This window comes from Panthera pardus, unplaced genomic scaffold, assembly GCF_024362965.1.
Source record: "Panthera pardus isolate Hobbes unplaced genomic scaffold, ASM2436296v1 HiC_scaffold_13, whole genome shotgun sequence".
In the NCBI taxonomy this organism is placed as follows: domain Eukaryota; kingdom Metazoa; phylum Chordata; class Mammalia; order Carnivora; family Felidae; genus Panthera; species Panthera pardus.
In genome coordinates this window covers 88,503,132-88,516,774 of record NW_026526688.1, presented here as the reverse complement: position 1 = coordinate 88,516,774, position 13,643 = coordinate 88,503,132, and the positions used below count along the sequence as shown (strand labels likewise).

Here is a 13,643-nt window from a genome sequence, read left to right as displayed (position 1 = left end):
ATCAAAAATATCCCAGGAGGTTAAAAGAAAAACAGTTTCAAAGTGTTTTCCTCTGAGCAGCTGGTGTCATCAAATGGTCAGGGAAGTCTCAGGCTGCCTGGTCGCTGTGACTTTCTCGTCGAGTTCACCTGCTTCACGGGTGGTGGAATCTGTATCCTTAATGCTGCTTGTTTAGACTTAAATATCTAAGGATGTATTCTGAGCATCCTCGGTCTTCAAAAGAGGCATACTAAAATATTTTAACAATTTGTCAAACATCATTCTGCCATCATCTTGCGTAAAGCAATGTGTTCCAATTACTCGATTCCTTTTCTTCAGATTTTTTTTTATCTTTTAGATTTATGTTTTCCCAAAGAAGAAAAAAATCTTCAACCTGTAAATTTAAATTTTCACTTGGCTAGAAGGCTATATTGCAGGATTAAGCAGTTTAGGTGATTCCAGATCAGGTAGGTAGATTTACATGGTAAAATGCAACATGGCCACCTATGATCTGGTAAGTAGAGTAATAATAACTACACATCTGATCTAAAATAAGCAAGTGTAAATTTTAAGGTACATCCTTAAGCATTATTACAGAGACAGAATAATGGAGATAAATGGATGTCAAAATGGAAACCATTTATTCAAGGAGTTAAGAACTCTGTGTCATAGTATTTTGGTATTATACTCATCTCTATAGTTAGTATTAACCAAGTGACCATGGACAAATTAACATCTCTAAGCCTTAAATTCCTCATATTTAAAATCAAGATAATGACGGAGTCTGCTTTAGAGGATGTTGAGAATGTTCGATAAGTTCATGTGGACTTAACACTCAGTACAATGCCTGTATATTACAGTTTTACACACAAATAGAAAATGTTTTATATGTATTCTATTTTATCATTTAGTGAGTGCCTAATATACTCCTGGCAAAGAATTTTGTAATTTATTAAATTATTTCAAATCATTACAAAAGCCCCACAGGTTGATATAATTAACCCCATCATACAGATGTGGAACTTTAGGATCAGGAAGAGTTTTATTGCTCAAATGTACATGGTTATTAAGTCGTTCATGACAATAGGACCTATATATGTCTAATTATTTTTGATTCCACAGGTATGATTAGAAGCAAGAGTTCTGATAGTAAAATACACCTCGATTATAAGTGACCTTTTCAGACCTGGTAGGAAACTAGTTGCAGATCTTATATCTTCTAAAGAATTGTGGAAGGACACCCGCCTCCTGCTTCCAAATATTATTCCTGTTTACATGACACAAGAAATTTTGTACAGCAAAATGTGATTTTTCTAATTTAAGCACTTGTTCTACAAATGTGCCTCTCTGTCAGTATACAGATATTCCCAGAGAGTGATGGGGTATAAGACATTGAGAGTGACTCCTACTGCACGTATTTTTTGTTTGTTTAAGAATTCTTCTCTTGTTTTCATAGTTTCTAGAGAAGATTCATAGCAATGCAAACAATATTAAGTGCCTAAAACAGTGGAAAATAAGGTAAATTTCTAGTTTTGAAACGATACTCAATGTCTGGTTTTGTCTTTTAAAGCAACTTTGTATTACTCCAAATCCCTGTTGAGGCTCCATTTCCCGAATATGAAATACCTTAAATTTTATTATGGAGGCAGCCAAAAAACTCAGACTCAAACTGCTGAAGCAACCTTGAAGTCCATCAATCTGTGTGCTTCCAAATAACTCTATAAAACTCTTTTTTATGAAAGAAACGTGAAGGATGCTTTCAAGAATGTTTTGGTAAACACCAGATTCGTCATCTCAAATAGTCCCATCCCATAAGATCATCTCATCTATCATAATGTATATTCACATTTGTGATGAGGTAGGAGAAACCCTAGACCTGAAACAAAGAACATAGATACAGAAAGAGATTTTCTGAAAATGTCATAACACCCATTTCAAAATGGCTACCATGAAGAGGCATCTGGGTAGCTCAGTCAGTTAAGCATTGGACTCTTGATTTCAGTTCAGGTCATGATCACACCGTCATGAGACAGAGCCCCATGTTGGGCTCTGTGCTGAGCGTGGAGCCTTGTTAAGATTCTCTCTCTCTCTCTCTCTCTCTCTCTCTCTCTCTCCCTCTGCCCCTCTTCCTCATCCTTTCTCTCTCTCTATCTCAAAAACAAAACAAACAAAATTGAAAATTAAAAAAAAAGAAGTATTCACAATCAGATACTTTACCCAAACTTTTTTTTTAATCTTTTCCTTATATGGTAATTGCAGATTTTTGCTTGGAAGTCATTGCAATCATAATGGTTCCAATAAAGACGAAGTTTTAATAATATTCAGATGAAATCATAGTAAAATAAATAAACCAGAAAGTTTATTATCACTAAGCAATGGAAACAGATTTCAAAACTCCAGACAAAACTCTTAACGACAAAGGGAGAATTTCAACTATTTTTAAGTGTCAAAGCTGAGCTGTTGAGATGCCTGTTTCCTCCTTTACATCTTCTTGTCACAGTTGAAAATGAGGCAGAAAAATCTTAAAAGGCTCAAAACATTATACAAGTTAAGATTTTTCTGACTCCTGTTGGGACCATAGAAACCATCAAGCCATCATAGGACATTCTGTATAGAACAAGTAATGAGGTGAGAAGCAGCTCCATTCCTATTTCCTCTGAGTGGGAAAACATGTGGAGCAGAAACTGGACAGACACAAAGTGAGCCATGAGCCACATGCCATTGTCTGAACTCTGAGGCGAGGAAGCATTACACATGCGCACATCTGCACAAGACCATATGCTTCCCAGATTTCTGCCTAAGAAGAAACTAATTCTTTACGATTCAGGGGAACACAACAGATTCCTTAGTACGGCTGCAGAATGTGAACCGTAGAGAAGAACTCACAGAGACTAAAATCACAATGTATTGCTGATAGCAATCGTCCATTTCATAACTAAAAACTCTTTGGAATATATTGATACTGCTTGAGACCAACCACTCTTTCTGCCCACCCCCCCCCCCCCGTATTTTTTATTTCAGGTAGTATAACCCTATCTTGGGTTTCACAATTCTAAAGCACAGTGCCAAATGCCATGTGGTCTTAATAAAAATTAATCTGACTTTCAGCAGAAAAACCAAAGGAGAGGTTTTTTTTTTTCTTTTAGATTCCTTTCTTAACAAATTTCTCTCCTAAATAGTTATAGCTATAAGTATCTGTTACTTAAAATGTATGTCACAGAATATTATGTAAATATCGTGTGTGTGTGTGTGTGTGTGTGTGTGTGTAGTATATAAATAGAACTCTTAGCCATTTAAAGTTCTTAAATACTGCCTCCTCTAAATAGCATAAGTCCTCAAAATTTACCTCCCTGGCTTGGATCTCAAAAATGTCTTGCCCATAGACCTATGTTCCAAGTGGGGACCGGAGCCTCTTCTGTCAAAACTACCAATACCCAGATGCCATGATAAACTTACACCCTCAATTTGTTTTCTCATAATTCAACTTTAAAATGATAAATATTTTTACAAATCAAACAACTGGTTTATCAAAAAAAAGTTGCCTAGGGATGACCCAAAAGACAGAAGGAGAGGTGCAGAATCTCTTGAAGCAACTTTCTCTAGAAATCTAAAGATTTCAAGAGTAGCACTAATTTTGTGTATTGAAATACAAGCCTTTGGAGCAAGATTTCTTTTAAACACAAAGATATGTTTCTTAAAGAATTTTTGGAAAATTCTAAGACATAAAAAAAATAAAAACAAAACAAACAAAACAAAAAAACCCAAAAAACACAAGGGCACCTGGGTGGCTCAGTCAGTTAAGTGTCTGAGTCTTGGTTTCAGCTCAGGTCATGATGTTGCGGTTTCGTGAGTTAGAGTCCTGCATCGGGCTCTGTGCTGACAGCGTGAGGCCTGCATGGGATTCTCACTCTCCGTCTCTCTGCCCTTCCCCCACTTGCACTGTCTCTCTCTCTCACAATAAATCAACTTAAAAAAAATAAAAATAAAATAAGAATAAAACATAAAAAAACAAAGTTAGAGGACATTAAATGAATAGCTAAAGTCAAGTAATGTATTAGCAATAGAGCTAAACTTACAACTCTGCCTCAATGTCATGTACACCATCGAATGTAGGCATCTTTCTGATTTTGTTTTTTTTTAAATCAATTAAGAAGCAACCTAAGTATGTACCGCCTATGTTCTCCTATGCATTCAGTTTATTTTGATATATTTCAACCTAGGTTTAAAATAAAAGTTCAGAAACCAAGAAGAGGTAACCCAGTGCTTATAGCTATTGAATAAATACAGGGAACTCATAGAAAATAACATGTGTGTTTTAGCAACGTACATGTGAGCACCAGACTATAAATATCAATAAACTAATTTCACTTCTATATACCTGTGTCAATGATACTCCCTTTTATTTACCATTTTAAATGTCCAAACGAAAAAGGTACAGTCTATAGAATAGTCTTGTAGAACTCAAATATTCCTGTTCTTAATTTAAATGTTTCAATACGGCAAATTTGTTCAGAGATCCAACTGTCTTTTCAAATATATCTCCATCATTAGCTTGTGTTTTCAGCACTCCTGTCGCATCTGTACATCGTGACAAGATGTCATTTCCAAACCCACCGTTTAGACATATTTAACTAGGCTTTTAAAGCAATTGAGAACGGCCTCAATCGAGAAGCTTAAAGCAGAGGAACTAAAATAAAGTGATTTACAGTCTAGAATTATTTGCGAAAGTTTTTGAGTAAGATAAACTTCGAGAAGGCTGATGTTCAGTACATATTTTAAAGTTCTGGAGTATTTTGTCCAGCTAAAACTAAATACGCTGGCAAACTGGGAAGTCGGTTTACTTAAGCTTGAAAATTGCGTTTCATTCAAATTGGATACAGTAGTTCGGTAAAACAATGGGGCTTCTATTTTCTGCCACATGTTATTTTTTTGGAAAAACGTATACAAACGCTGTCATACGAGCAGCCTGTTTGCCGGCTCAGCGCAAGGTTTTATGTTTCTGAAAGGCCTCCACCCCCATCTCTTAATGCCGAAAATAAATCAATTTCATCTGTTGGTTGTTTTATTTCTAGGGTTTTTTTTTTCCCCCTGCTTCCTTTTAGGCCAGTTTCCACAAAGCCATATGGCAGCTGAGGGGAGGAAAGCAATGAGCTGTATTTTCAGATCTGAACAAAAGGGGCTGTGGTGTGAAAGCGGCCCATGAATGCATGAGACACAGTCACTTGAAGAAGGGCCCCAGCCCTGTCAGGGAGCCACCAAAGAGAAGGCTGATGGGGCTGCCGCTCCTTACACAGAGGACATGTGAGTGCTTTCCTTGCTCCTATCATCCACTTTCGTCTACCCCCACTTTTACCACATCCCTTTCCAGTTGATTTGGTGCCAAAACCCCATTAGCTTTATTAATGACATATGGTTGGAGGAAGTGAGTGGCAGGACAATAAAGGCACAAATTGAGCATTCTCTCTCTTCATTTCTGATATTTGTATCACAGGATGCCAGAATCCCAGCAAAGATTGTGGCCACCACGTTTCTTTAGAGCTCAAAATGCACTAGAGAAGAGAGCCCATAAAACATGATGACTTCTCTCTCCCTTTGTCCACTTGAACTCTTCTGTCCTCTAGCAGTAGAAAACAGGAGTGGATGTCTAAACGTTAAAAAAATAGAACATGTCCCTAGGCTTTACGTTTTTAAGTCTTTTTTTTTTTTATTTTTATTTTTTTTAACGTTTATTTATTTTTGAGACAGAGAGAGACAGAGCATGAACGGGGGAGGGTCAGAGAGAGGGAGACACAGAATCTGAAACAGGCTCCGGGCTCTGAGCTGTCAGCAGAGAGCCCAACGCGGGGCTCGAACTCACCGACTGCGAGATCATGACCTGAGCTGAAGTTGGCCGCTTAACCCACTGAGCCACCCAGGCGCCCCACGTTTTTAAGTCTTAAGACATTTTGACATAGAGATTTGAAATTCTGATAGGCGAATGGTCAGAAATTCCTGATCTCACTGACACATGCGTACACAGACTTTCGAAACAGTTAAGCTTCAAACCTTTCTAGTCATGTAAAGCAATTGCATAGCAAACAAATAATTTTATCGACCAGCATTTAGAATAACAAGTCAAGATGTACACGAAGGCAATGATGCAAAATTTCCAAAAGGAGTAAATAAATACATACGCTGCTCCCGTTCATCCCAGTGCCTCACACGGAACTTTATATTCACACTGGCAGGTGATTAATAAGATGAAAAAACGTTAGGTACGCATAACACTTTTTCCCTCTAAAGGGAGGACATTGAAAGAGAGGCAAGGGAGATGTGAAGGATCGCTCCTACCCATACATGTGAGTATCCCCTTAATTTCCATTGCTTTAAAATCATGGCCGAATTGGAGTGTAGAACTGCAGCCACTTCTAATCCTGCCCAGTAGGATTCTTTACTGAATTCTTTACTCAGTAATTGAATATTATAATTAGTATTTAAAGAAGTAATAGGGGTTTAAATATTTAGTTTGTAAGGGAATTAGAAGCATGGAGGAAGAGGTTAATGGACAATTAATTAACTACCATTAGAAAAAATATTGACGGCTGAGGGCAGGGAGAACTAGCAGTCCTGGGACCTGAGCAACAATAATGATGATCTAAATACAATGGCTCATCATGGTATGTGCTTTGAAGTGATGATATATCTATATCTGTAGATCTAAATCTGTGTCATCTATTTGAATTTTGCTAGCACCCCACTCACAGGTACCAAAGTACCAAAGTCTGCTCAGACAATCCTAAAACAACATTAATTCTTTTTTAAAAATTTTAATTTATTTTTGAGAGAGACAAGGCACAAGCAGGGAAGGGACATAGAGAGGGGGAGACACAGAATCCGAAGCAGGCTCCAGGCTCTGAGCTGTCAGCACAGAGCCCGACATAGGGCTCGAACCCACAAACTGTGAGATCATGACCTGAGCCGAAGTCAAACCCGCTGAAGTCAAACCCACCGAACCACCCAGGTGCCCCTCAACAACATTACTTCACGCACAAATCTGCTGTTTATCAAGGACAGCTCATTCCTATTCCATTCAGGGTCAGCTGGGGAGGTTTGAAGGCAGGGCTGGAATCATCTGAAGATGCACTCACTCGGATAGTAGAGGTTGATGCTACCTCTTGGCTGAGACTTCAGCCGGATCTGGGGGTCGGACTGGAACACCTTCACCTGGCCAATCCATGTAGCTGTTTGGCTTCTGCACAACACGGTAGCTCTTTTCCAGGATCAAGAATCCCAAAAGGATGAAGCAGAAAAGCAGAAGCTTTATTTCCTCTTAAAATTTAGTCACAAAAGTCATATATTGTCAGATTTGCCATAGCTGAGCCTCACCAAATGCAAGAGAAGCCATAAAATCTACCTCTGCATTGTACAAAGAGCATTTAAGATAGAATATATTGGTGGGCACATCTTCAGAAATTATTATCTGTCACAATAGCGTTTCTTTAGTGTGAGAAAATAAATCTGTGTTATTAGATGATGCCGTCATAGCCAAATTCTTCTAGCATGCGCATTTTCTGTTATGATACATATTGTACATGTCTTTGTTTCCATGTTTAAAATGTGTCCTCTACTAGACTGGAAACTGCAGTAGGGCAGAGGTTATGTCTTCTGTGCTCCCTGTCTTGTTCACAGTAGCCGTTAATTTTAATAAGAATCTGTGGAAATGCACCCTGAAGCACTTGAGAGAAAGCTCAGAGTTTTGGGAGTTCAATGCCTTTCACTGTGGTTACTACAGGGTTCCATGTTGCAATACATTGACTCACAGGAACCGGGACGGAGACTCCTGGGCCTGATCCACTCCTAAACCTTGAAGGTGGGCCTCTTTCTCAGAATGCTTAGGAATTATAAATAATTCCTCTGTGTGTGTGTGTGTGTGTGTGTGTGTGTGTGTGTTAGCAAAGACTCTGAAAACAAACAACAACCAAAAAATGAACACAGTTTCTTGGCAATAACTTTCTAAGGATATTTTATTGGCAAGTTCAGTCTGCTCTACAAGTTCCTGATGAAAGCAATTTTGGGGTAACCGTGAACTTGTACAGTAGAGCAAATTGGAAGAGGTAAGAATGATTTAAATTTAGGTAGGATGGTATGAAAATGTTTGAATTTTATACAAAAGGCCATGAAAAACAATGTCAATGTGGAAACCTGTCAAATAATATGCCCAGAAAGCATTAAAAATAACAACAACAACAGTAATGTCATTAGCAGTTTTACATTCATTAGTAACAAGACAAACTGTTACCATAATTACTAGATGTGTTGTTTAAAGTAGTTTTTTTAAAATGATTTCATGCATTGGACTGCATAATGTTTACCCTATTTCTTCTGAAGTATAAATTCAATGATGGGAAAAAAGTGAACATGAAACTTTTTTCTTCCCTTATGACACATGCGATTACCTCACTCTCTAAAGAATTTATGTTGCAAATACTGGATTTATAGCAACACCTCAGATAATTGCAGTTTCAGGGGTACTGAGCAGAGAAAGAATTGCTGACTGTCCACACAATGCCCTCTTTTATTCAATATTAGTCTTGGAAGAATGTGACGATGTAGGTTAACTATGTTTATGTTGTCCTTAAGGAGAAAAAGTTTATATTTTTTAAGAGGGTAATATTCTTTTAACAAGCTAAACCAACTTGTAAGAAAGAAATAAAGCCTTATAAAAATCAGAATAAATGTCTTCAAACCACTATGTTATTTGAAACACTGTTTTACATGGTACATTCATTTTTGTCTTACCATCGCATAACTCTGCAAATAGCTATTGAATTCAAGCTGTCTCAAGGGTAAAAGTATAAAGCTGAATGTTTCTGTTGGATTTAGCTGAGCTCAAGGAACGTCTGGATTTGTTGGTCATGGCATTCCCTCTTAAACCCTCAAGTGTCTGTTTGAACCCAGTTATACTAGAGCAATTCAACAACTCAGGGTTTTCTTTTACGTGTAAAAACATCTGTTTACTTGGCTTATGTTTAGATGAATATAAGCCTATTACCATTTACTGAAAAAAAAAAAAAAGTCAAGATGGTATATACCTTTTGTACCTAGCAATCCTTATTCTATGCTCCAATATTTTAGTAAATTGTAGGATATAGTTTAATTCTCTTTGCTTTGGACTATTTCTAGTAGCAAATAGTCAATCAGAAAACAGATTTCAAACCCAATCTTGATAAAAATATTTTTAAAAAACACTATTTGTTATTGATATGGGTAAGGGCAAATATATTGTTCGGAAAATTAGCATTGTTACATCCACTTGTTTACAGATCTTTGTAAAACTCAAACAGAGAGGAAACAGATTATAAAATAATTTATTAGATCGGCCTATTTCTGTTTACTCACAGGTTGTGCTACAACCACATGCCTATATAAACAGAAGAATGGAATATCAACCAATAGGGTAGGTTAAAAAGGAGGGAGATACAATTTATTTATTTTGTTTCCTCTGCTGCTTCTCCTATTTTGGAAATTCCATGGTTTGACCTTTCCAAAGTATGCGAAAGAAAGCAAGCAGAAAAGGACTGGAAAGTAGTCACTTCACTTATATTGCTACAGTGTTATATCTTAGCAGTTTCTGGACTTCAAATATATCTAAAAAAATTAGCCAGTCAGCATTATTACAATGTTGAGGTAGAGATATTTTGTGCAATCTGAATGCAAAAATAAGACAAGTCTTGAATTTGTGTGTAATAGTGCATATTAGAGATAAATTCCTCCTCACTTGAGGGTTCTGCAAACACCATGGCTGCATAAACAAAGAATGTAATTCACAAGATGAAGCAATTTTGCTCCTAGATCTTTTTTTTTTGTGGGGGGGTGGGGGTGGGGGTGGTGGTGGTGTTGTTGTTGCTGTTGTTTTGAAATTCTCTAACCCTGCGGATAGCTGGACTACAATCCTCACTGGGTGGGTGCAAGACATTTCATGCCTTGTCATTTTGCCACTCCTTGCTTATCCCTTGGGCGTCTGGTGGTTTGATAAGATTTAGCCCAAGGTATTGTCACCCTTTCAGTTGTCTCCCTTTGACAGACTCAAAATTGACCCTTTTCTGGTTATTTTCCTTGACTGAACGCATTTGGAGCGTGTATACTCAAACATTCTATTTTTTTTTTTTTTTGCAATAAAATCTGTGGGCGCATGATTTTCTTCCTATGCAACTATTACACCTTCCTCCTATTTGTGTGGCCTCACTTCTGGTTCTTGAGTCCCCGGGGAACATATATCAAGCTCTCCTCTTGGTCACTTTGAAGACTTCTTTCCACTTGAAGGGACAAGTTGACCTCTTCAACTTGAAGGGCCCCTTCATATCAAGGGCTGGGGGGGGGGGGGGGTGGTTGTACTCAAGGAACAAAAATTCTCCCCATTTAAAATCCTCTTCTCTTGGGGCGCCTGGGTGGCGCAGTCGGTTAAGCGTCCGACTTCAGCCAGGTCACGATCTTGCGGTCCGTGAGTTCGAGCCCCGGGTCAGGCTCTGGGCTGATGGCTCGGAGCCTGGAGCCTGTTTCCGATTCTGTGTCTCCCTCTCTCTCTGCCCCTCCCCCGTTCATGCTCTGTCTCTCTCTGTCCCAAAAATAAATAAAAAACGTTGAAAAAAAAATTTAAAAAAATAAAAATAAAATAAAATAAAATCCTCTTCTCACATTTAACAAGGCTACTCTCTGGCTCGTAGTCTCTTCCATAGGCTATTAAAGATAAAAACCACTTTATTCTCCTCAATATTGTCTAGACACTTCTGCTGAGACCAGAAGTAAAATGATGGTATTATAATCCTCTTGCATAATTATACCTACCATATTTATACTCTGATGTAAGTTAGCAGTTCTGGATATCCACTGAAGGAAAGTGATTTGTCCAAAATAATAAAACACGAGATTGCATTGCTGCACTCACAACAATAGGGGGATTTTTCCAAGTCTTAAGTACACAAGTGTTTTTATTGGAACATGGAAGGCAGAGTCACATTCATTGGACAGGGAAACTAGTATTTCTTGACTATATGCCAAATCCTGTGATAGGCACATCAACACAGATAATTTAATTATATTTAATTATATCGTACCAACAATAAAGGACATAGTTAATATTTTTCTCATTTTACAAAAGAAGTACACACATAGAAAGCTAATTTTTATTCTCAGAGTAAGTTATTAAGTAACAGGGCAAAATCGTTGTATCCAATGCTTGCTGTGTCAAAGATACCTTGCTGCTTCTTCACAGATTAGGAAGTTTTTCTTCACTATTACTATAGTTTTAGAAACTTGAATGAGTTCTTTGGTCTAAATATACGTGCCCCATTAAACATTGTACATTTTCTCTAAAGTCTATATTATGTGTCTACTTTGGCTATGATGTTGCTAACATGCATATGCTTGGAATTTTCAGCAATAAATGCTATAGTGATTTTGGAGATCATAGAATAGGGAAAATAAAAAGAAAAAAGAAGGAAAAAACCTGGAGCACAATATTGCTAAATTATGTATTTGGGGTTAATCCAAAATAATTGTGCCAAAAATGTTCCTAGGGGCTAGGGAAGCAATCAGTTGCTGATATAATCACAGGGGTATGTTAAGCAGTGACCACAATGAAAAGAGTAAGAGTGAGGAGACAAGTTTCCTACATCATAGGCCTTGTGATCAACAGTGGATCCTTAGCAATGTTTTAGTAGTTAGAAAAACCTTCAATTTAAGAAATTACTAATTGTTTCTTGTTTATTTTGCTTAATTGACATCTTGAGTCATAAGGAGCAAAGACAGATTTGAGTGAAATGACTAGATTGAGTTTACATTTCACATACACACAAAAAAATTGTATTTATCTTGTGATTCCTTTTGCCCCACTATTATTGCATGGTCTGAATGTGTCCCTTCAAATCCGTGCATTGAAAATCTAATGCCCAGTGTGGAAGGTATTAGGAGGTGGGACCTTTCAGAGGCGATTAGACCAGGAGGGTGGAACCCTCATGAATGGGATTAATGTCCTATATTATGACAGAGGTCCCACAGAGCTTCTTAGCCCCTTCTACCATAAAGGTACAAGGATAAATCAGCAACTCAGAAGAGGGACCTCTTATGACAATGTGGCACCCCGATCTCAGACTTCCAGGCTCCAGGGCTGTGAGAAATAAATTTGTTATTTATAAACTACCCAGTCTATAATATTTTGTTTTAGCAGCCTGAACAGACTAAGCCAGTTAAAAAACAAACAAACAAACAAACAAAACCAAAACAAAGCAAAACAAAAAAACAAAACACTGCATTTTAAACTATGAAACTGTGGGCAGAAACTTCAATTTCTCTTTATTTTTCATAATATTTTTGTCAGTTTTGTATGTAAAGGACACACTTCCTCGTTTAGGGTCAAATGTAGCCTTTCATTCTCAAGTCTTGCCTACAGCAATGTCACCTAGATATACTTACTTAAAATGTAATTGTACTCGGTTAAGAAATAAATTCCTAAGTTATGAGTGGACTATAGTGACTTTTAGGGTGATGATTGACCCCAATAACTTATTCTAGATTGAAACCTGGTCAATTTAGTGTTTCCAAAGACATGTCATTTTTAAAATTTCGTTCCTCAAGATAAAGCTTTCACAAAAGAAAATAGCCTGTGTTCCTTTCATCATTTGGATTAGCCAGGGAAGAGGGAGGTATTACTGTGAACTGACATGCAAGTGAAGTTCATTGCTGGTGTGAGTAATAACTATTGTCTAAGAGCTATCTAGAGAAAAAAAAAAAAAATGAAATGGTGCAATTCACAGGGGTTTAAGTTTCTGTTGAAAAAAATAATAAAACTCTCTTCCAATGTATTTCCCTTCCTCTATGTCCTAATTTCATAAACCATGATCAAAATTGCAAGTTTGGCATCTTAAGTCTCGGTGCCTGTAACAATTTTTTCCCAGGTAGTAACAGATTCATTTCTGCTAAAATTCTGTTACTCTAAACAATTTCTCTCAAGGATTGTAACAATTCTTCTGAAAACAGATCAGCAGCTTTCAGTATAATCTTACTTCATCTAACTGGAACAAGGTCCACTTCTGGTAAATCCTGCAACTGGATGTGACAGGAATAGAAAACTCTATTTCAGTACCTTACAGAGTATGATGAAAGGCATTTGGAAGGTGGTTTGGATTGTTTTTTGCTTTGTTTTCCTTTTGGTCTTTCTCTTAGAATTAACTTTTCTTCCATTTTATTTTTAGCAATGCTTTAAAATGACAGCTCTGATATTTTAAGCAGAAATAAAATGAGGGAAAATGAGGAAGTTATCTTTCAAATGTTAATTGAACATATAAAACAATATAAACAAAGGCCTTTTAGAAATAGTTTAAAATTATTACTTTAAAATAGGTTCAGAAATAAACTGCTGAATTCTATATACAGATATACTCATTCACAAGCTATAGACACACATGTACACACTCAAAAGCTAGGACTGAAAATGCTAAAATTGAAAAGAAAAAAAAAACTTTATCTGAATGTAAATCTGAGAAGGAAAAGAGAGAGAGGAGAATAGGGGGAAAAAACACAAAAAGGGACAGAGAGGGCAGCAGAGAAAGAAGAGAGACAAATGAGCTAAAATCATTTCAGTTGTATTTACTGTAACAGTCTACAACAGGTTGATAAAGTTATTTAAG

The 13,643-nt window shown here is 37.0% G+C and overlaps 1 pseudogene; it reads right to left on the bottom strand.

Annotated features, from left to right (window-relative positions):
• Positions 1-13,643, bottom strand: part of LOC109246754 (F-box only protein 8-like) — a 105,239-nt pseudogene that overhangs the window by 42,984 nt on the left and 48,612 nt on the right.